The sequence below is a fragment of the Macaca nemestrina genome, chromosome 7 (genome assembly GCF_043159975.1).
Source record: "Macaca nemestrina isolate mMacNem1 chromosome 7, mMacNem.hap1, whole genome shotgun sequence".
NCBI lineage: Eukaryota > Metazoa > Chordata > Mammalia > Primates > Cercopithecidae > Macaca > Macaca nemestrina.
In genome coordinates, this window is record NC_092131.1 from 80,003,907 (window position 1) to 80,029,345 (window position 25,439).

At 36.6% G+C, this 25,439-nt stretch overlaps 1 long non-coding RNA gene across 2 annotated transcripts in view; it reads left to right on the forward strand.

Moving 5' to 3' along the window:
* LOC105477903 (uncharacterized) overlaps positions 1–25,439 on the forward strand; it is a 185,569-nt gene that overhangs the window by 77,052 nt on the left and 83,078 nt on the right. The gene's annotated exons all lie outside the window — the stretch shown is intronic.

A 25,439-nucleotide genomic window follows, 5' to 3' on the forward strand; every position in this document is an offset into this window, starting at 1 on the left:
AGAACATAGAAAAGTGATGAAAAGGGCAGGCCACACAACTAGATGGATAGGTTCTGAATTTTTTATGTACTTAGGTAAGTTATATATCTTCTCTTTGCTTTAGTTTTATCGTCCATAAAAAGAGGTCAAAATAGTACATAACTTAAAAGATTGGTGAGTTAAATATTTCCTTTTAACATTAAGTAATATAGTACTTAAACCATAATAATAACAATAAAAATGGTAACTATTATTATTCTAACTTTTCTGATTTATACAGCAATAATAAGACTCAAACAACATTGGAGAGCTTAATGCGATTAACTGGGTTTCTATATTCTGATAGTCCCACTAATAATATATGTTAGCACAGAGGTATGGAGACATAAATATTGCAAAAGAAACACAGAAAAAATAGATAGTTATATGTGTAGCACCCAAAATTATACAGCTGTACATTTTCCAGAGGAAATGAAAAGATTTCACTAGGTGGTTTTTAAGATTTTATAAGATTTCCATACAGAAATCTTCAAATATACTCTAGCTTCTCTTCAAATTTCTGCAAAAATTTGAAGAGAAGCTAGGAGCAAAAAATTGCATAAGAAGGAAACAAAAGTGGTTGATTTTAGGGCTTCTGGGTGGGAAACATACAATTCGTCAGCTAGATAAAAACTGGGGCTAGGGCTTGTAATTACATGCTAGACTACTGTGAGTTTATGTATTTACTTAATCTGCAGTATTTGATTGAAACGATATATGCATTTTATGCTTTCATAATTCTCTTTCTTCCCCCTCAAGGAGTTCTTTCCTGATCAACAGAAACTGTTTGATAACTAATTTTCTGTTTTTAGGAAACAAAGTTCAATAAAGCTGGAGCTGAAATGTCTGCTTAGCTTTTCAGTCTTTTGTATTTTCAGTGGCTTTTCACTGTGCTTCCTGAGAGGCCCTACGCATTCATATTTTAAGAATCAGTCAAGAAATTGAGGAGAGCTTATATGCCAGTTTTTGGCCTCTGTTCCCTGAACCATCTTTCTTTCTGATCATTTCCCCCTTCTGCAGTCTCAAATTCTTTGATACCTCAAGTCAGAAACACTGGAGTCTTCTGTTTGAGTTTAACTTCCCACTCCATGTAGACTGAGGAACACTCTTTGAACTTTATAAATATAGCTCTAACTCAGGATTATTTCCTCCTCTCAAAGGTCAAATAGCTCTACTTTCTGCCAGTGTTTAGTCCCTTTCCAGTGACTTCAAATCACTGTGCTTTAAAATATTTTGTCCACAGTTTACAATTGTTATCAAAGGGAGGTTTAGCCTGATATAATCTATTCTTCTATTACCAGAATATGGAATGATTTATAACTTTGAAATTTTATAAAATTGGCATCTGAATTCTATTTTCATTAATGAGCAATACACTTCAGTCTAATGATCATTTTTGTAGATAAGTTCTGATTGCTTTTTAATTCCACTCATTTTCATTGGCTTTCTTCAATTTCCCTATAATGTGTCTAGTTTTGAGGTATATGTGTGAACATGTTTATACATAGTGTGATATTCTTGACTCAGTATAGTGCTTCAGTCTCAAGACTCACGTCTTTTTAAATTCTGCCATGTTTGTAGTTATTCCTTTGAATACAATTATGTCTAGTTTTTTTTTCTGTTACTTACTTTTGGAATTGAAATACTGCACTAGCCTAATAACAGAACTCCAAGCTTGCACTTTCCCCCACCCCAAGAGTCCATTCCCAACACATCAGCTAGAATGATCCTGTAATATAAATCATGTCCCAGCTCTTATTACTTTGCTAAGACTCACAAATGCTTCCATAAATCATTGAATTTATGTATTATTCTTACAATTTCTCACATATCATGGTATCTAACACATCTGGCACTTTTATTTCTCACACTTTTTCTAATCTTACCTCTTTTTTATTTGTTGGACAAACATGCTGTTCGTGGTGAACATGCATGTTCCCAGCATAGGGCATTTGCTCTGTTTCTTCCTTCTGTCCAGAGTACAAATTTAGTAACTATCCATTTGATCAAATTTCTTAGTCTGTCAAATATTTTATTTTCAAATGTCCTCTTCTCGAGACCTTTCCAGAGCACCCTCTGTACTGTGACCTGCTCCCACTCTCACACCTGGCTAGGATCCAAACTTCTTAAAGTCTAGACTTTTGTTCCCCACAAATATATTCCAAGTGCTTTGAAAAATGGATGGCATGCAATAGACAATAATTTTTGAGTGAATGACCTCAAAAGTCTATCCACTATGCCTCTACTGTATTTTTATAGTTATCATATCTACCTGTGTTGCATTCTGGGTGATTCCCAAAACTGTATATCGATAGACTAATTCTCTCTTCCCCTGGATCTGATCCGCTACTTAGATCAGCAGTCCCCAAAGTTTTTGGCACCAGGGACCAGTTTTATGGAAGACAATTTTTCCATGGACTGGGGTTTTGGGGTGATTCAAGCACATTACATTTATTGTGCACTTTATTTCTATTATTATTACACTATGATACATAGCAAAATAATTATATGACTCACCACAGTGTAGAATCAGTGGAAACCCTGACCTTGTTTTCCTGCAACTAGACGGTCCCATCTGGGGGTGATGGGAGGCAGTGACGGACCATCAGGCATTAGATTCTCATAAGTAGCACGGAACCTAGATCCCCTGCATGCACAGTTGATAACAGGGTTCCAGCGCCTGTGAGAATCTAATGCCACTACTGATCTGACAGGAGATGGAGCTTAGGCAGTAATGTGATGGGGAACGGCTGTAAATACAGGTGACGTTTCGCCTGCTCACTTGCTTCTCACCTCCTGCTGTGTGGCATCGTTTCTAACAGGACTCGGATTGGACCAGTACTGGGAGTTGGAGACCTCTGGCTTAGTTAAGATTTTAAAAAATATTAATGACTTTTATTTGCAATATTTACTTTCTGTTTCTTCATGTTTTACTTTTTGTTCTTGACTTTTGGTTTCTATTTCTTGTTATTTCTTCTTGTTCATGTAAAATGTAATTATTTTAATTCATCTTTCAAACTTTTATCATAATCGTTCTTGATGTGAGAACTATTGTCTCTCTCTTCTAAAGTGTTCCTTATCTGTGCTTTGCTTTGTTATGTGGTTTGCAATTTTTGACTGTGAGCTCATCTTCAAAGGGATTGTTTTCTATGGAAGAACGATGGTTTCTGTGTTCTAGGTCATTTTTATCACTCCTATACAATTGTGTTTATGTGCTACTGCCAGGACTCTGTGTATTTCTCCCATTTCTCAACTTATTTTAAGTTAATTTTTCTGCTTGTAATAACTGCAACACACCCCAAAGCTTCAAGCAAGCATGAGTGTTTCAATTCTACCTTGCATGACCTTATATTCCCTTTCACCTTTAAAATACTAGCTTTTTGCACCAGAGGCTTTGTCAAATTTCACTAGCACTGTAACCTTAAAGGTTCAGTCTCTGCTAATTCTCTTCTTTCTGTATTAGACCATTTTCATGCTGCTGATAGAGACATACCTGCCACTGGGAAGAAAAATAGGTTTACTGGACTCACAGTTCCATGTGACTGGGCAAGCCTCACAATCATGGCGGAAGGTGAAAGACATCTCTCACATGGAGGCAGACAAAAGAGAGGGAGACAAGCGAAAGGGGTTTCCCCTTATAAAACCATCACATCTTGGCCGGGCGCGGTGGCTCAAGCCTGTAATCCCAGCACTTTGGGAGGCCGAGACGGGTGGATGACGAGGTCAGGAGATCCAGACCATCCTGGCTAACACGGTGAAACCCCGTCTCTACTACAAAATACAAAAAACTAGCCGGGCGAGGTGGCGGGCGTCTGTAGTCCCAGCTACTCGGGAGGCTGAGGCAGGAGAATGGCATGAACCCGGGAGGCGGAGCTTGCAGTGAGCTGAGATCCGGCCACTGCGCTCCAGCCTGGGCGACAGAGGGAGACTCCGTCTCAATAAATAAATAAATAAATAAATAAATAAATAAATAAATAAAACCATCAGATCTTGTGAGACTTACTCACTACCATGAAAACAGTATGTGGGAAACCACCCCCATAATTCAGTTATCTTCCAGTGGGTCCCTCCCACAACACAAGGGAATTAGGTCTACAATTTGAGATGAGATTTAGGTGGGGACACAGCCAAGCCATATACTTTCCATTTTCCCAGACCTCTTTCTCCCTGGTACGTGATTATTCCTGTTTCTTGGTTTCACAATTGGCTGTGGATGTTTTAAGTACCTTTCATTTTATCAAATACATGTGTGTTTGAAGCTTGAGAAGACATTTTCTTCATTGAAAGTGTGCAAAAACTATTTTATACTGAGTCACCTTTCTGTTCAGCTACACTTTTTAGCCCACACTATGTCCCATTGGCATGATATACTGCAATTACACAAACCTCTTCTCATTTTCCAAACATCATGAATATTCTTGCCTTTCTAAATTTGCCTATGCACTTTACTCTGCCTGCAATTGATTCCTTTAATTACCTTTCCAAAATTTTTCCTGAAAAACTTATAAGTATCATTAAATACCCAAATAAAGAGTCTTTTCTATACAGCAATCACAGAATATTCTATTTAGAACTGCCCTGTGCCCGGCATTTATGAATCTACCTTCTGAATCGGACTGGCTACCTCTTATAAACAGAAGAAAAATATTATACTTGCTCCATTACTGGTTATTGCAGCTAATACATAACGAATAAAAGGATACACATGGAATTTAAAAATGTAAATTAATTTTTGGAAGCAATATTAGAAAAGCTTCTCTTCCATCGGATTTTTACTATATATAAGGTGCTTCCAAGAAAAAAAAAATGTTCTTTAGTGTGTTCTAGATGTTGCTATGATTACCTTTCTCTTCTGTATAAATTATAGGCATTAATTAACTCTCAAACATGAACTAACTCAAACATTAAAGGTAACATTTCCATCTCTCTGCATAACTAAAGAAAAGGCATATTTACTGAATATTCTACCTCTGCACTTTCCATTTATTATTAAAGTACATGTAAATAGAATCATAATTCTAACTTTATCATCTGCTTCTTGCATTCCTATATTAGCAAAATTAAATAGAAGCTTTAAAATACTGTAAAAGGCTGAAATTTGTTTAAAATTGTTAATTTACATGCCATGTCGCTATATTGAGTGAAAATTTGTTCTAATTTTATAAATTTAAATAACTTCTTATTGCATAATTAATTCTATAAATTAAAATTTATAGATTTAGAACAAATTTTCTCTCAATAGAGACATGGCATAAAGGTTACCAATTTCAACTGAGTACAACAGGAAAAATTGAACTCCTTATTTTAGATATGAAGATGTTATCTTTTCCAAAGATAAATTTATTTCATAGGAAATTTTAACATCATTATAAACTAATATCCTATTTCAGATGAATAATAAAATATTACACTTAGGTATGAAAACTATGTGTTAAGAATTATCCTTAGGCTACCCATGTAAATAATGAACCTTTAATTTCACAGAGTAAACCCAGAGTGCATTTAAAGATAAGACTTCTGATTGGTTTAGACATCTATCAATGCATACTGTCATACACATAATAAAGACTGACATACAAGCTAATGATGATGAAATAGGGTTATATCTACTGTGCAACCAGGCATTTATGTAGAGTAACATCAACTTAAATATTGATATATGGACATTTGAATTTGTCAGTTTATGCAAAATGGCTAATCTTTACTTTCTTGCCAATTAAAAATCATCTTAGTCAAATCACTATACACATATTTAAATATGTTTATCATATATAGCCAAATTACTATATTTATGTGTGCATATATACATATACAGTTAATTTACTTAATCACATGCATATAAAATCAAATATATAATTGGGATACATAATTTTGGAAAGGCAGAGAAACAAATGTGGCCTCCTTCCAAACAGGTTCTCAAGCTTATCCCCACTGTGTAAGAGATGAGATGTTAGAGTAAACCCATCTCTTAGCACTAGTGCAAGACTTTCTCTCAAGAGCACAAGATTACAAACTACAGATAAGTGTCTGAGAGGATGGGGCAAGATCAGAAAACTGTAAATGTTGGGAAGATTTTTGCCTGCAGAGATGTTTGGAGATGTGAGCAAAAGTTGACATAGGCCAGACTGAAGACCACTGTTTGTTCTGCACCCCAAGAGGCCAAGAAAATAAATTGAATTGATATACAGTGAGTTATCCACAGGTTCTTGGAAACTGCAACTTTAAGCAAAATTACATATATTAAAACTACTTTTACCATAGGTGAATTGATGTAAACAAGGGTTAAGTTCCTAAAGCATATTTCTGATCAAAGGAACATCAACAAACTTTTTTTTCTTTTTTTTTTTTTTTTATCATACTTTAAGTTCTAGGGTACATGTGCACAACGTGCAGGTTTGTTACATAGGTATACATGTGCCATGTTGGTTTGCTCCACCCATCAACTCATCATTTACATTAGGTATTTTTTCTAATGCTATCCCTTCCCCAGTCCCCCATCCACCTACAGGCCTCAGTGTGTGATGTTTCCTGCCTTGTGTCCAAGTGATCTCATGTTTCAATTCTTACCTATGAGTGAGAACATGCAGTGTTTGGTTTTCTGTCCTTTTGATAGTTTGCTGAGAATGATGGTTTACAGCTTCATCCTTGTCCCCACAAAGGATATGAACTCATCATTTTTCATGGCTGCATAGTATTCCATGATGTATATGTGCACCATTTTCTTAACTCAGTCTATCACTGATAGACATTTAGGTTGGTTCTTTGCTATTGTGAATAGTGCCACAATAAACATACGTGTGTTTTTGTCTTTATAGTAGCATGATTTGTAATCCTTTGGGTATACACCCAGTAACAGGATTGCTGGGTCAAATGGTAATTCTAGTTCTAGATCCTTGAGGAATCACCACACTGTCTTCCACAATGGTTGAACTAATTTACACTCCCACCAACAGTGTAAAAGTATTCCTATTTATCCACATCCTCTCCAGCAACTGTTGTTTCCTGACTTATAAATGATTGCCATTCTAACTGGCATGAGATGGTATCTCACTGTGGTTTTGATTTGCATTTGTCTGATGACCAGTGATGATGAGCATTTTGTCATGTGTCTGTCGGCTACATAGGTGTCTTCTTTTGAAAAGTGTCTGTTCATATCCTTTTCCCACTTTTTGATTTTTTTTTTCTTGTAAATTTGTTTGAGTTCTTTGTAGATTCTGGATCCCTGTGTAAGATGAATAGGTTGCAAAAATTTTCTCCCATTCTGTAGGTTTCCTGTTCATTCTGATGGTAATTTCTTTTGGTGTGCAGAAGCTCTTTAGTGTAATTAGATCCCATTTGTCTATTTTGGCTTTTGTTGCCATTGCTTTTGGTGTTTTAGTCATGATGTACTTGCCCATGCCTATATCCTGGATTGTATTGCCTGGCTTGTTTTCTAGGGTTTTTATCATTTTAGGTATAACATTTAAGTCTTTAATCCATCTTGAATTAATTTTTGTATAAGGTGTAAAGAAAGGATCCAGTTTCATCTTTCTACATATGACTAGCCAGTTTTCCCAGCACCATTTATTAAATAGGGAATCATTTCCCCATTTCTTGTTTTTGTCAGGTTTATCAAAGATCAGATGTTTGCAAATGTGTGGTGTTATTTCTGAGGCCTCTGGTCTGTTCCAGTGGTCTATATATCTGTTTTGGTACCGGTACCATGCTGTTTTGGTTACTGTAGCCTTGTAGTATAGTTTGAAGTCAGGTAGCATGATGCCTCCAGCTTTGTACTTTTGGCTTAGGATTGTTTGGCAATGTGGGATCTTTTTTGGTTCCATTTGAACTTTCAAGTAGTTTTTTCCAATTCTCTGAAGGAAGTCATTGGTAGTTTCATGGGGATGGCATTTACTCTATAAATTACTTTGGGCTGTATGGCCATTTTCACGATATTGATTCTTCCTATCCATGAGCATGGAATTTTCTTGCATTTGTTGTGTCCTCCTTTATTTTGTTGAGCAGTGGTTTGTAGTTCTCCTTGAAGAGGTCCTTCACATCCCTTTTAAGTTGGATTCCTAGGTATTTTATTCTCTTTGTAGCAATGGTGAATGGGAGTTCAGTCATGATTTGGCTCTCTGTTTGTCTGTTAATGATGTGTAGAAATGCTTGTGATTTTAGCACATTGATTTTGTATCCTGAGATTTTGCTAAAGTTGCTTATCAGCTTAAGGAGATTTTGGGCTGAGACAATGGGGTTTTCTAAATATACAATCATGTCATCTGCAAACAGGAACAAATTGACTTCCTCTTTTCCTAATTGAATACCCTTTATTTCTTTCTCTTGCCTGATTGCCCTGGCCAGAACTTCCAACACTATGTTGAATAAGAGTGATGAGAGAAGGCATCCTTGTCTTGTGCCAGTTTTCAAAGGGAATGCTTCCAGTTTTTGCCCATTCAGTATGCTATTGGCTGTGGATTTGTCATAAATAGTTCTTCTTATAATAGTTCTTATTATTTTCTGATACGTTTCATCAATATGTAGTTTATTGAGAGTTTTTAGCATGAAGGGCTGTCGAATGTTGTCAAAGGCCTTTTCTGCCTCTATTGAGATAATCATGGGGTTTTTGTCATTGGTTCTGTTTATGTGATGGATTACGTTTATTGATTTGTGTATGTTGAACCAGCCTTGCATCCCAGGGATGAAGTCAACTTGATCGTGATGGATAAGCTTTTTGATGTGCTGCTGTATTTGGTTTGCCAGTATGTTACTAAGGATTTTTGCATTGACATTCATGAGGGATATTGGTCTAAAATTCTCTTTTTTGTTGTTGTGTGTCTGCCAGGCTTTGGTATCAGGATGATGTTATCAGCTAGGGAGGATTCCCTCTTTTTCTGTTGACTGGAATAGTTTCAGAAGGAATGGTACCAGCTCCTCTTTGCACCTCTGGTAGAATTCGGCTGTGAATCCATCTGTTCCTGGACTTTTTTGGTTGATAGGCTATTAATTACTGCCTCAGTTTCAGAGCCTGTTATTGGTCTATTCAGAGATTCAACTTCTTCCTGGTTTAGTCTTGGGAGGGTGTATGTGTCCAGGAATTTATTCATTTCTTCTAGATTTTCTAGCTTATTTGCATAGAGGTATTTATAGTATTCTCTGATGGTAGTTTGTATTTCTGTGGGATCGGTGGTGATATCCCCTTTATCATTTTTTATTGTGTCTATTTGATTATTCTTTCTTTTCTTGTTTATTAGTCTTGCTAGTGGTCTATGAATTTTGTTGATCTTTTCAAAAAACCAGCTCTGCATTCATTGATTTTTTGAAGGTTTTCTTGTGTCTCTATCTCTTTCAGTTCTACTCTGATTTTAGTTATTTTTTTCCTTCTGCTAGCTTTTGAATTTATTTGCTCTTGCTTCTCTAGTTCTTTTAATTGTGATGTTAAGGTGTCCATTTAGATCTTTTCTGCCTTCTCTTGTAGGCATTGAATGCTATAAATTTCTCTCTACACACTGCTTTAAATGTGTCCCAGAGATTCTGGTATGTTGTGCCTTTGTTCTCATTGGTTTCAAAGAACATCTTTATTTAGGCCTTCATTTTGTTATTTACCCAATAGTCAATCGGGAGCAAGTTGTTCTGTCTCCATGCATTTGTGCAATTTTGAGTGAGTTTCTTAATTCTAAGTCCTAATTTGATTGCACTGTGATGTGAGAGACAGTTTGTTGTGATTTCTGTTCTTTCACATTTGCTGAGGAGGGCTTTACTTCCAATTGTGGTCAATTTTACAATAAGTGCAATGTGGTGCTGAGAAGAATGTATATTCTGTTGATTTGGGGTGGAGAGTTCTATAGATTTCTATTAGGTCTGCTTGTTGCAGAGGTGAGTTCAGATCCTCAATGTCCTTGTTAACCTTCTGTCTCATTGATCTAATATTGACAGTAGAGTGTCAAAGTCTCCCATTATTGTTATGTGGGAGTCTAAGTCTCTTTGTAGGTCTCAAAGGACTTGCTTTATGAATCTGGGTGCTCCTGTATTGGGTGCATATATATTTAGGATAGCTAGATCTTCTTGTTGAATTGATCCCTTTACCATTATGTAATGGCCTTCTTTGTCTCTTTTGATCTTTGTTGGTTAAAAGTCTGTTTTTCCAGAGACTGGGATTGTAACCCCAGATTTTTTTTTTTTTTTTTTTTTTTTTTTGTGCATTCCATTGCTTGGTAGATCTTCCTCCATCCCTTTATTTTGACATTATGTGTGTCTTTTCACATGAGATGGGTCTCCTGAGTACAGCACACTGATGGATCTTGACTCTTTATCCAATTTGCCAGTCTGTGTCTTTTAACTGGGGCATTTAGACCATTTACATTTAAGGTTAATATTGTTATGTGTGAATTCGATCCTGTCAGTATGATGTTCGCTGGTTATTTTGCCCATTAATTGATGCAGTTTCTTACTAGCATTGATGGTCTTTGCAATTTGGCATGTTTTTGCAGTGGCTGGTACAGGTTGTTTCTTTTCGTGTTTACTGCTTCTTTCAGGAGCTCTTGTAAGGCAGGCCTGGTGGTGACAAAATCTCTCAGCATTTGCTTGTCTGTAAAGGATTTTATTTCTCCTTCACTTATGAAGCTTAGTTTGGCTGGATATGAAATTCTGGGTTGAAAACTCCTCTCTTTAAGAATGTTGAATATTGGCCCCTACTCTCTTCTGGCTTGTAGGGTTTCTGCTGAGAAACCTGCTGTTAGTCTGATGGGATTCCCTTTGTGGGTAACTCCACGTTTCTTTCTGTCTGCCCTTAACACTTTTTCCTTAATTTCAACCTTGATGGCTATGACAATTATGTGTCTTGGGGTTGCTCTTCTCGAGGAGAATCTTTGTGGCATTCTCTGTATTTCCTGAATTTGAATGTTGGCCTGCCTTCCTAGGTTGGGGAAGTTCTCCTGGATAATATCCTGAAGAGTGTTTTCCAACTTGGTTCCATTCTCCATGTCACTTTCAGGTACACCAATCAGATGTAGATTGGGTCTTTTCACATAGTCCCATATTTCTTGGCGGCTTTGTTCGTTTCTTTTTACTCCTTTTTCCTCTAAACTTCTCTTCTTCTTCATTTCATTCATTTGATCTTCAATCATGGATACCCTTTCTTCCAATTGATTGAATTTGTTACTGAAGCTTGTGCATGCATCACAAAGTTCTCGTGCCATGGTTTTCAGCTCCATCAGGTCACTTTAAGATCTTCTCTATAGTGTTTATTCTAGTTAGCCATTTGTCTAATCTTTTTTCAAGGTTTTCAGCTTCCTTGTAATGGGTTTGAACATCCTCCTTTAGCTTGGAGAAGTTTGTTACTACCAACCTTCTGAAGTCTACTTCTGTTAACTCATCAAATTCATTCTCCATACAGTCTTGTTCCATTGCTGGCGAGGAGCTGCAATCTTTTGGGGGAGAAGAGGCACTCTGATTTTTAGAATTTTCAGCTTTTCTGCTCTGGTTTCTCCCCATCTTTGTGATTTTATCTACGTTTGGTCTTTGATGTTGGTGACCTATAGATGGGGTTTTGGTGTGGATGTCCTTTTTGTTGATGTTGATGCTATTCCTTTCTGTTTGTTAGTTTTCCATCTAAAAGGTCCTTCAGCTGCAAGTCTGTTGGAATTTGCTGGAGTTCGACTCCATACCCTGTTTGCCTGGGTATCACCAGTGGAGGCTGCAGAACAGCAAATACTGCTGTCTGATCCTTCCTCTGGAAGCCTCGTTCAAGAGGGGCAGCTGCCTATATGAGGTGTCAGTCGGCCCCTACTGGGAGGTGTCTACCAGTTAGGCTACATGGAGGTCAGAGATCCCCTTGAGGGGCTAGTCTGTCCTTTCTCAGAACTCAAACGCCATGCTGGGATAACCACTGCTCTCTTCAGAGCTGTCAGACAGGGATGTTTAAGTCTGCAGAAGTTGTCTGCTGCCTTTTGTTCAGCTGTGCCCTGCCCAATGAGGTGGAGTCTAGAGGCAGTAGGCCTTTTGAGCTGCAGTGGGCTCTGCTCAGTTCGAGCTTCCCCACCACTTTTTTTACCTATTCAAGCCTCAGCAATGGTGGATGCCCATCCCCCAGCCAGGCTGCCGCCTCACAGATTGATCTCAGACTGCTGCACTAGCAGTGAGCAAGGCCCCATGGGTGTGCAACCTGCCAAGCCTGGCACAGGAGAGGATCACCTTGTCTGCCGGTTGCTAAGACCTTGGGAAAAGCACAGTGTTTGGGTGGGAGTGCCCCATTTTTCCAAGTAGCGTGTCATGACTTCTCTTGGCTAGGAAAGGGAAATTCCCCAACCCTTGCACTTCCCAGGTGAGGTGATGCCCCATCTTGCTTCAGCTCACCTTCTGTGGGCTGCACCCACTGTCCAACCAGTCCCAATGGGATGAATCAGGTACCTCAGTTGGAAATGCAGAAATCACCCATCTTCTGTGTCAATCATGCTGGGAGCTGCAGACCGGAGCTGTTCCTATTCGGCCATCTTGGAATACACCCCTCCCAAAATAAACTTGTAAATAAAAACTCAAATCATGTGTATTAATAAACACTAGAATAATTGTGAGTTATACATACGTTTAAGAGAGATGAGTAACAACAACAAGAAAATTATTTACCCAATATTGAGTGACTCAGTGAGTGACAGCAGTCATAATGGTGGTGAATTAAATCAAGGAATAACTGCTTACAAAATGAAAATTGTAAGGAGCACCTCCTCCTACCAGGCAGTCCAAAAAGGATAACAAATATGGCCATTTCACTGAGTTTCCTATGGCATTGTTTATGGTTATACATTTATATTATTATTGTCTATTATTATTATTATTATTTTTTGAGATGGAGTCTCCCTCTGTTGCCCAGGCAGGAGTGCAGTGGTGTGGTCTCGGCTCACTGCAAGCTCCACCTCCCGGGTTCACACCATTCTCCTGCCTCAGCCTCCCAAGTAGCTGGGACTACAGGTGCCCGCCATCACGCCTGGCTAATTTTTTGTATTTTTAGCAGAGAAGGGGTTTCACTGTATTAGCCAGGATGGTCTCGATCTCCTGACCTCAGGATCCACGCACTTCGGCATCCCAAAGTGCTGGGATTAGGGATTACAGGAGTGAGCTACCACACCTGGCCTATTATTGTCTATTTTATGGATTTTTAATTTTACAATTATTTGTATCCATTCATTTATTGATTTTTCAACCTGCTTATTCCAGTTCAGAGTTGCAAGTGGCTGAAGACCGTCTCGGCAGCTCACGGTGCAAAACGGAAACCAAACGTGGACAGGATGCCATTCCACTGCAGGGCACACTCATATCCATATTCACATTCAATCAGATTGTGACAGTTTAGACATGCCAATCATCTTAATGTGTATGTCTTTGGAATGTGAGATAACACTGGGAGAAAACCCACACAGACATGGGGAGAATGTGTAAACTCTACACAGATAGTGCCCTGGCTGGGAATCCTTTTTGTATTTCTCATTAATGTTATAACAAAATGTCATTGAATGAAACAATATTATTTGAAGACCCTCTGTGAAGCAGAGTTAACAGAAGTGATAGCACTGTGAAAGAAATGATATGCTATATATATGTAATAATAAAGGGATTTGTTCTTGATTTATGAGGGCAATAAAAGTGAAAGTGAATAGCATAACAGTAGAGCAAGGGACTTCAAACAATTGTGGGGAGAATATAACAATTAGAATTCTACCAAACCATTATTTTTTTAAAGTTAACCCAATACAAATAAAAACTTTTAAATATATAATAAGATAGTAGGAATAAAAATAATGGTGTTACTACACCACATATGAATGATTTTCTTATTAAAAGACAGAAATATTACACTAAATGTAAAACCAAAATGCTTTTCTGTACTATTACAAAGAAAACACTCAAAATGAGGTGGTAAAAAATGTTAAAAACAAAATGGTACATATAAACCCTTAGCTCCCATAATCTCTTTCTTTGTAACATATTTGATAAATAATACCAGTAGAAAAACTTGTTGAATAAGTCAAAATACTTCATTGACACCATGAAATATTGCCTCCATACAAAAGAATGATACAGTGCTATGTCACTGGCTTTAAAAATGTTCCCTAATTATTGTTAGTAAGTAAAACAAGATTCCAAAAAGTGTTCATATTTGATCTCATTTTATGTATAAAAATGTTGAAAAAAATCCCATATATATTTACATGTTATTGTGGACAACAAATGAAATACATCAACTCAAGATGTTAATGTAGATTATGTAGAGATTATATTAATGAATTATCAAAGCAAGACAGAAACAAATAATTTAAAAAATTAAAATTCTGTCCAAAAATATTGACAAATGACTAGCTAAACTACTTGAGAGAAATGTAATCACAATGAATAAAAATGTAGAAAATTTTAGCAAAGAAAAAATATAAAACAACAATCAATGGAATTTTAGAATGGAAAAATACAAGAAAAAAATATAAAGTGGGTAAGCTTAACAGCAGAATAGAACTAATCACTGTCCTTTAATTGAAGCATTTGATTCATTAATATTTAATGTAATTATTACTACGGATACACTAAGATTTTTATTTGCTTTCTGTTTGGCTTCTTTGATGTTGTCATCCTTCACAATTTTGTTGGCATTTTCAAATAACCAACTTCTGGATTTGCTATTTTTTTTGTTGTTTGTTTCTTCTAGCATCAATTAATGTTCTTATATTTATTATTTTCATCCTTCTACTAACTTTGGGTTTACTTTGCCCTTTTCTGGCCTTCTTAAAGTGGAATTTTAGTTCATTCTAAAGACCTTTTTTTACTTCTATTTATAATATTGAGCATAGTCATAAGAGTTGCTTCAAAGTACTTATCTGTGCCAGGCACTGTGACTCATACCTATAATCCCAACACTTTGGGAGGTCAAAGTGGGAGGATTGCTTGAGCCCAGGAATTCAAGATTAGCCTGGGCAACATAGTGAGACTCCAACTATATTCCTTTTTTTTAGAATAATATTTTTAAACAGAGGAAAATGTACTTATCAGGGTCATCTCAAGTAGTCCTTACAGACAATCGGAAAACATATTTCAAGATATCATCCATGAAAATTTCATGTAGTTTTATTTTGTAATGTAGTAGCATTTTTTCTAGAGTTTAAAATGTTATATTTTGAAGGTTTGCTCTGTTAGGAATTTAACCTACTGTACTTAGAAAGTGCACTCTGGGAGTTCTTTAAAACTACCTTTTATAGAAAACATGGCATTTTTCACATGACTTTGATAGGAGATAATTTTTTTTTAAACTAATGTCATCGTTTCACACTGAAATTTACTGACATTTCATATCTATTATAGGATAATCTGTGTATCAAAATTTTTAAAGTGGCAATAAGAAGTACTAAAATTATATAATCTATAAAGATGATGAGTTTACCAATTCATTTACTATTGAAACACAATATAACTATGGCCTCTGTAGTATAGAGCTACCAATATTTATTTGGAACAATGTTAGGATTCTTACCTTTACCAGAGTTGCTTAATAATAAACTTTAATACTAAGCATTATAGGCCAGGTGCAGTGGCTCATGCTTGTAATACCAGCACTTTCAGAGGCTGAGGAGGGCAGATCACTTGAGATCAGGACTTTGAAATCAGCTTGGACAACATGGCCAAACCCTGTCTCTACTAAAAATACGAAAATTAGCTGGGCATGGTGATGGACCCCTGTAATCCTAGCTACTCGGGAGGCTGAGGCAGGAGAATTGCTTCAACCCGGGAGGCTAAGGTTGCAGTGAGTCGAGATGGTGCCACTGCACTCCAGCCTCGGTGACAGAGTGAGACTCCATCTCAAAGAAAAAAAAAAGAAAAGAAAAAAAAGACTAAGCATTATAAACATATTGCAATGTAGGTATTTCATTCACTTGCCTTAATAGAAACTGTGAAGCTGATTTGAATATATATAATAAAATATGTAGTAAGGTGATATTTAAAGTGATATAATTAAGGGAACTTTTAGTATTTAACACATTCTTTTATATTTGGGCCCTCATGATACCATTTGATGATATATTCAAGGATATCAAGAAGATCGTTTAAATAATTCACAGGTATTATGTACAAATTTATGTGTCAATAAAAAACTGACAACAGTTTTATTTTTAGTGAACATTTATTTTTGTTAAATGTCAAATTTTATAATTATATACCAATAACTGAGTTTAAACTTTACCTAGCTAATAATTTGCAGTTATATTGCAAATTATTCTTATTTTATAATAATGATTCCATCATAATTTAAGAAAATGAGTCAAGATGGAAATGAAGAAATCATACTTTACATTTACACATAAAAGATTAAGTTGTATATGTAAAATCAACCTATTTTAGTATAAACATTTTCAACAACATTGCATCTACTTTTCAATTTACTTCTGTTCTAGTAAAACACAAAATAACATCAATATAGAATCAGATCGTTCAAAAACCATTAAAAGAGAAAATAATTAGTGCATTAATTTTTATTTGAAATTGAATTTTTTAAAATTTAATCTTTATAAATTCAATTGAATTAAATATTATTTGTAATCTTGTGAGCATGGAAGTGATTTACCATCCCATTAGATAAGATCACAATGACAATGATAATATTGGTTGCTGCTTTTAATAAGAATTTTCGAAATGATAGGCTGAGGGCAGATAGGTGGACTAAGTAAGTAAGTGCATTATTAGCAACTCAGACATTGGTTAGATGTCAGCCCAAAATACTGAAACATGGTCCCAGAGTGCTAAGGACCAAGCTGTCTGAGAGCTAAACACTCTGTGCATAAAATGGTAGTATGTTGTTTCAAGACACAATTTGAGCGAACTGTATAATTTATAGCATCTTTCTTCAAGTGATAGTTTTAGTTAAGTTTCTAATGTGGCTGCTGCAATTAAAGCTTTTTGTTTGTTTGTTTGTTTGTTTTTATTTGTTTTCATTTTTGCTAATTGTATAAACAAGCCCTCTACCTCTACTTGCTATTTTCATACTATTATGTTATTAATTTTTCAGCTCACCAAGAGCATACATTAAAAACTTTAAATTTTCCTTTTCATTGTGTTTTTCTGGCAAATGAAAAAATAGCAATATGAAAAATATGAAAATAAATTGGGAAATTTGGTCACAAGGTAACATCAGCACAGGGAAATAGAGAATATAAATTTCTTTACATCAGTTCAAACTGCTATAGTAAGAAAGGCTTAACGGGCAGATATGCTTAATCTCTACCATAGGCATTCTTGCTAATTGGAAGTGTAGTTTAAGTTGCCAGACATAAGGTCAGGTTATGTGATCCAAACATAATGGTGGATAACACTTGAAAAAAACAATCTGCTTTTCAACATGACAAGAATGATTTGCAGTTAATAATAGAGGGGGAAGGCCAGTCTTCTCATTTACCCTTGACTTCACCCAGGATGAAAAAAGAAATAACTTCTGCTGCTATGAGCTACTTACTGTTTTTCTGGTCATTATTGCTTAGTTATATTTCAGTGATGAAATCTATCATTACTGACTTTATTGACATTAAAGCTGATTTATATTTGTGCCTGGTGAAGAAAAACAGTATTGTGCTGCATTCAGATTGCTGAGTACTTGAGAAAGCAAGTGTAGCTCTAACTTAATTGTCTTTTGCTGGTTCACTTACCCTCTAATCTCAGTTTGAAAAAAATATATATCATTTTATCAAGACAAGGGATAATGGAGAACTGATAGGCCTAAAGTATTTGTTTGCTCGTTGTTGCTGTTGTTGACAGGTGTTGTAGATTAAGGAATTTAAAGTCATTTAGAATTTTCAAATATTCCCACCAGGAAGCCAAACTTATTTTAACAGAATTCTGTATTTTATCTCCTTGCCATTTGAACCTTGAGAGCCAGAATTTGGTAAAAGGCAATAAATTAGTCAATTTATTTTATATTAACAATGGATTAGTGAAATTTTAATTATTTAGAATGAAATTATTATCATTTTAATACTTGGTTTATTGAGTTATTGTTTCATCTCTTCCCATCAATTGTGTTCATGTGTGGTAGACTTGACAATGAAGAACATTAATATTATAGAGGCGGGTTATTTTAAATTTATTTACTGGGATGGCTGGGAAAGCTATCAGATGGAGGAACAACACGGGCTCCTCCACTCATCCTGGCTCCATCTCATTTTCTTTCATAGGCATTTCCCCTATTCAAACTTACACAATTGTAATTATGTTTTGGCCTCTGCCTTTTGATGAACTAGAAGCAACATATCTACCATGCAATATTAATTTTTAAATCCCCAAGGGATACATTTAGAATGTCTGTAATGATAAAAAATAATAAATAAATAAATAAATAAATAAATAAATAAATAAATAAAATCCCTAAGGGAAATCATAAGACTAGCAGTGATATTAAGAAATATTTAACAACTAAAATAGTACATGTATAACGATGAGTCCAAGTGGATGCCTAGAAATCAAAACAGACTGGTTGTTAAAAGACTATTATGGTTGAACTTGTGAAGAGTGATTTAGACAGGAATACATCTTTCTGTGAGATTTTGGAGTAAAAATGAACAGCGAATATTGAACTAGATGATTGGGAATATTCACTCAAATGACAGAATTACATGAGCAATGCTGATATTATTTTTGCATAATATTAGTAACTTTCGATAGAAGACTTTTTCATGTTTTTTTTTTCTTTTTCTTTTCTTTCTTTTTTTTTTTTTTTTTTTTGAGACAGAGTCTCACTCTGTAGCTCAGGCTGGAGTGCAGTGGTGCTATCTCAGCTCACTGCAACCTCCATCTCCCAGGTTCATGCCATTTTCTTGCCTCAGCCTCCCAAGTAGCTGGGACTACAGGCACCCATCACCATGCTCAGCTAGTTTTTTGTATTTTTAGTAGAGACGGGGTTTCACCGTGTTAGCTAAGATGGTCTCAATCTTCTGACCTCGTGATCTGCCCACCTCGGACTCCCAAAGTGCTGGGATTACAGGCGTGAGCCACAGCGCATGGCCTTTCATGTATTTTTATTGCACATTTATTTTATATTGTGATGTGATATAACATTTAATCATATTTAGGGGTCTACCAGTCATTTTCCCATAAACTCAAATATTAAGGAATCATTTTGTGGAAGAAATGGGTGGGGAGAGAAAACAAGGAGGATAGAAAGAAAGAGAAAGAGAGAAGAAAAGAGAATGAAAGAAGTAAAGCTAATTAACACTGAAATCACATTCTTTAAAATACTTGCCTAGTTCTCAGAACAAACCTGTTTCTATTACATAAATTTCTATTATAATTTCAATTTTTCACAAAAAATCCTGAAACCTGAGAATTAGTCATTCACAGTATTTCATCTGTCATGAACACAGAGTTCATGCTGTGAGGCCAGATAAAACTGGATTGGAAACCTGACTCTCCAATTTAGTGGATATGGGACCTATGGCAAGTTACTTAGTTTCTTTATGTCTCCATTTTCTATAAGTAAGTGGAGAAACAGTGTTACACATTTTAAGATTTGATTTGAAGGTTAAATAAGATATTACATGCAAAATGCGGAGCGCAAGAACACATAATATTTGTTTAATGCTAGCTGTCATCATCATCATCACCGTTATATTATGCCATCTAGCTGATATATGACAAAGAATATGAGTCACATTTATTAGAAATATGAAGTTCTGAGCAAGAAACAATACTCATCCCTGCATCTGAGGAGGCAAGAGAAAATAGCTATTGTCAGTTTTTAATAGGTAATATCAACAAGATTCATGTAGCACTTTCTTTATTTAAAATAACTCTTACTCAATTTCTAAAGAAATAGTATTACAAAGTTTTATCCTTGCTGGTTTAGACATTAAATTTTCCAAGTGATCTATGTCTGAATAAGAACAATGGAGGACGTGGTAATTATAATGCATTTTCTTTGGCAATTTCAAAAAAGTTTGGCACATGTATTATTTCATGGCAGGCAGAATATTGGAAAATACAATCTTCTAAAGAGAATAGTTCATAGAAAATTATTTTTACAATTCTGTTGTGTGGTAGTGCTGTCATCTATAAATAGTGTAAATGTCATTCAGTGTCTAGGATACATGAGCTTTTAAGGAACAACATACATTTTTTAAAAATCACATATTTGAATAAAGAATATGAATTTTTCTGAATTTGTATAATTTGGATCTACTATCTTTTACAATAATGCTTATGACTTTGTGTAAAAATAGATGTCTTAATTACTAGACAAGTGTGACTATATGACAAAAATTCCCGTTTAATATTGAGCCAAACCTTAAAAGTGTGACTGTATTGTAAAGATTCCCTTTGAACTTAAAATAAGTTTTAAGGTAAATTCTAAGGGTATTAGCATTTACTATGTCTATTATATTGTTGAATGGAAGTGGATTTGTAGATTCTAAACTCAACTGAACCAAAATTAGTTCATGAGGAGACTGCAAAATCTCTGACTTCTAACTTGTTTGTTGGGGTTTCTTACTACTGTCAGCCAGACTGCACTGCTCCAAATCTTATCACACTTAAATTCATACCAAGATTATATAACAGGCTGACTTGGTACAGCCTTCACCTGTAAGGAACTTGGCGTAGTTTCACATTTGCAAAATGAAAATCTAGGCGTGTCATTGAATCAGTGGCCTAAAAGAAAATATGTGCAACAAATCAACAATCAGTGTTTACATTTCCTTTCATTTCTTCATTAATTCATTTAAAATATTTTTGAGTTTATAATATATTAAAGGCATTGCTAGGCATTGGGAATATTTTGTTCTTGAATGTGGCCCATTTTGTGGTGCCAAACAAACAAATATAATAACATAATGTGAACAGACTAAACAACAGTACATATACATCAAGTGTTTATCAAGCATCTCTCACATTAAGTCTGTGAAATAAGGAGAAAATGTAAATCAGACATAGATCCTGCCCTCAAAGAACTTAAAGGCAAACAAAGGATAAGATAAGGCACTAATTTACTACAAAACAGAGCAGACAATAAGTGTTGTAAGAGAGGTACTTACAATGATGCAGAGGCCGAATACGTATCAGGAAGACTTTATGGAGATGCCTAGAAAGGTAAAAAGGTACAGATGGAAGAAAGTAGAAACTATGTTGTAAAATGTTGATGTCATGGATGCTCTTGGAATGTATGTATTTCAGAAATATCATTTGATTGGAATATAGAATGCATGACAGTATTTATGACTTATCATCAGTGATTTCACCCAAACTTCACCAACATCCAAAAAGATACAAAAATATCATGAAAACTCTTTAAGAATTCTGTATACTGATAGACAAAAGAGTTTCGTGGATAGTACTAACATAATCAGAGATGTGCTTTAGAAAGCTTAATCTGATAGTAGTGTGTTGGACGAAATTGGAGAGGGTAGAAATTTGAGGCAAGAAGTACAGGAAAGTAATTGTCAAAACAAGATACAAAGTTTGGGTGATGATAGTTCCATTTTTATAAATACACATTTTACAATCTCTGAAGTAGCAAGAGTTACTTTTTCTTGGAGACATATAAGATAATGATTCTCTTATAATATTAGCAACTAAAGTAATAATTAGTGTGTCTATTATCTCCTTGGAGTTTGACTTTGAGGGGAAAATCAGGTCTTCTTCATTTTTATTATCCCTGGAACTTTGCATGAGACTTTGTCCAGAGTAGTTCCTTATCAAAACATAAGCTTAAAAACTGTTGGCACTACAACTCACAGGTAGGCATCCAAGTCTCATGCACAATAGAATGGAATAAAAGAAGACAGAGCAAAGAAACTACAGCCTCTGATCATTGGTCCATTTCCAGCTACTTCACCCTGGGCACCAGGAGAAAACCTTCCAAACATTTTAGAATCCTTTCAGGCAGTGATGCTGATGGATAGAGCTGGAGACATGATACTGACATGCATCTAACTATGAGATTTAGACTAAAGTGATTTGGAAAAACAATAGAGATTGGTTATCCTGAGTGATATTATGTATGCAGGTCTGATCTAAAATTTGTATATGCGATTCAAATTATTGACGGCAGTGATGGCTGATCTGCAGCTACCAATACAAAGTCGCTGACTCCAGTAGAGGAGGCGCGGCCAAGGCTACGTGCTCCATGGGGCCAGCAGGAGCTCTGTGTGCTCCGCAGAGCCAGCAGTTCCTCCTGCTGGGAACAGGCAGGTGCCCCCGCTATCTTCTGAGCTGGCAAGGCAGGAGCCCCGCCCTACCAGGTGCAGCTGAAGCCACTCAGCCACGGCTGCAGGCCCCGGCATCCCTGTGCTCTTGGGCCCAGTAAGCTCCCGAGCCCCCTCAGGTTCAGAGGTGCCTGCTCCCGCTGCCTGGCTTCTCCCTGCTCCTGGTGCCCACTCTGGGGTGCAGCAAAGTTGTGGCCAAGTCTGGCAGTATCACACCCCAGCCAGTGTGCGTGTGTGCTCGGGGAGGCACTGACACACCAGCCTCCTGCCGCCTCGACCCCGTCAGGACTTTGGGCACCAATGAGCACGGTAGGGTAGTCTGGATAAGGCGGTGTGGGGGAGGGGTGGGGAGAGGGGTGTGAGGGCAGCTCAGCATGGTCCTGTGGATGCGGATGCCCCTTGGCATGAAATGAACAGGCTGGGTGCCATGGGCATGTGGATGGCAGGTTGATGGCGGCAGGAGGCAGATAGGCTCCTGGGCAGAAAGGGATAGATCCTCCCTGAAGCTCCACCTTCAAGCAGGGAGGGCCTGAAGCCTGGGGACTGGACTGCCAGTTCGGCAGAACAGAGTGAGAACTTACGGTGCTTTTTTCAGGCCCGCCTATGGCCACTCACGGATCAATCAGCACATACTTCCTCCTCTCTGAAGCCCATAAAAACCATGCACTCAGCTATACTCCCCAGACATCTGGATGACCTGCCTGCTGAAAGGAGCTACCCACTGCAGGTCTCCTGAGAACCGTTCTGCCGCTCAGTGAAGCTCCTCTGTGCCTTGCTCACCTTCCAGTTGTTGGCATACCTCATTCTTCCTGGACACAGGACAAGAACTTGGAATCAGCTGAATGGCGTGACTAAAAGAGGTGTAACACAAACAGGGCTGAAACACACACCTCTGCCTGCCATATTGCGGGCAGGGAGGATAGAAGAGCTGTGACCCTTTGGGAAGCCCAGCCTAGGGGCTTCCCAAGCCAGGGCTGTGACACCCTCTTTAAGGCTCTCTAGTTCCCGGCATGTCCAAGATTCCAGGTACCACCACGTTCCCCTCATTCAGACACAACTGCCCGCAGCAGAAACTGTGTGTAGTACGTCTTGTCCAGCCTCAGCCTAAGGTGAAGCCAGTACCTGTGCAAATGCCTAGAGCTGGCTGCCCCACCACAGCAGTCAGTGTTTCTGGCTGTGCACAGTGGCTGGACCCTGCACTCCCTCGCCCACACACCCCTCGTCACTGTGCACTTGGCTTGCCCTGGGCAGGTGTGGGATCTGGGCCAGTAGTGTGAGCTGACCACCGCCTGCTGGGCCGAGTGGGTGGAACAAGCCCAGGGGGCGCAAGCAACACTCAGGCAGAAGGTGCCACTGGCCACAGAGGTTTCAGGCTGTGAAAGCAACACTCCAAGGATCCCATGACGTTAGGATCTTATTTTGTCTATGCAACATAAAATTTATTTCCCCCACCAATGCCTCTTCAGATCTTCTCCCCTGGATTCTCTCTAGGGAAACTTTGATAAACATGTTATCTTACTTTAATTATTCCATGCTTTATTCTCGCTGTATTATTATGTAAGAGGTATTGCCACAGTAATAAAGTTCTGCCTACTTAGTCTAGTTGAGGTTTGATTCTGCTTCATGGTAAGAAGATTTAACTGTGTTTTTATCTTATCTAAGTATGAATACTTGTCTTATACAAGTGAGAATAATATAACCATTTTTTAAAAAAAATATTTTTCTCTTTCTACACATGGCCTTGGTGATGTGTATAACTTCATGGAATTCACTGATACCAAAAGACTAACCCTGATCTGTTCCCCTACTCCAGTATAACAAATTCAATTTTTGAATACTGAACACTCAACATTCTCTTATTTTTATATATATCTTTAGGAATACAGCCAATTGTTACTCTACTTGTTTCATTTATTTTTGTTCATATTATTTTACTGTCATGTCTGATTACTAATAGAAGAGTGATGCTAACACCTAGTTTGGAATTATTCAGAATAAATTCTAGAAAATAATCTCCTAAATAATTCCCTTGACATCTCTGGAAACAATATCTTTTGATTACTATGAATAATTTTGATCTATTTTTCACTTGTTGTGAGAATGCCAGTAATATTCCCTTTAAATTTCCACTAAATTTCCACTTTCTTGGTACTTTGCCTCAGGGAATGGCTTTCATTTTTTTTGTTTGTTTGTTTTAGGTCGCTCTAAAATGCCAAAAATAAGGTTTTGACCAGGACAATGAACAAGTCCTTATAATTTAAGGTAGAAATAAAAACAAGTTGCAGATTGGGCACTTTGCAAATTCATTGCGTTGTACATTCTAATTACTGCTTGCTAAGAACACATAAGTGGATTTCAAGTTAACACACAAAAATTTTATCTTGTGTCTAAAATCCATGATTTTCAAATGGAAATATATAATAACTAAATTTCAGAAAAGGAAAGGTACTGCTGAAACAAAAGTTTAGCCTTAAGCAATCTATAAGAAGTAGCTCAAATCACAAAACAAAAATACAATTATATTTAAATCACTTTAGAAGATAAAAGGCTTGGATATAGATTCAGGAGACTTACTATGTGAAAAAGAACAAGGAACAGATAGAAGAGGAAATCATACATAATAAAATATAAATTTTCTTTAAAAAACTCTGTTAAAAACTGAGCTTATAGATCAAAAAGACTCATTAAAATCAAGGTAATATTGATTGATAAATAGGTATGTCTCAGCATTTTATGGTATATTTCCGGTACACGTGCGGAGTGTGTTTCTGTGAAAGTATGTTTGTATGTGTATATATGTATGTATGTGTCTGTATTTGTTACCAGAGTAGGTTTCTTACAGGGAAAAAATAATCAGAGAGTAACAGACTTCTTATCTGCATATCTGGGAGCTGGAAAAAAGTGGAATAATTACAGACTATTAAGATAAAAAAATACACAGCAGAGATATAATTCATTTGTCGGTACAACAGATATTGATAGACATGACAGGGTCCAAAGAGTATCCCAGCTACTTAATCTAGAAAAATTCTTGATTAATAATACCAACCAAACTATGCATGAGTTATACTAGAGACCTCAAGGTATGGAATAAGAAGATAGAAAACACTGCTGACCAACATAGTTGTATGTAAATTTATAAAACTATAGAATTAAAGCAGGATTCTTAAAAAAAAGATACTTCAAGGGAAATTCTGATAACAATAAATAATTAATTATATTGAA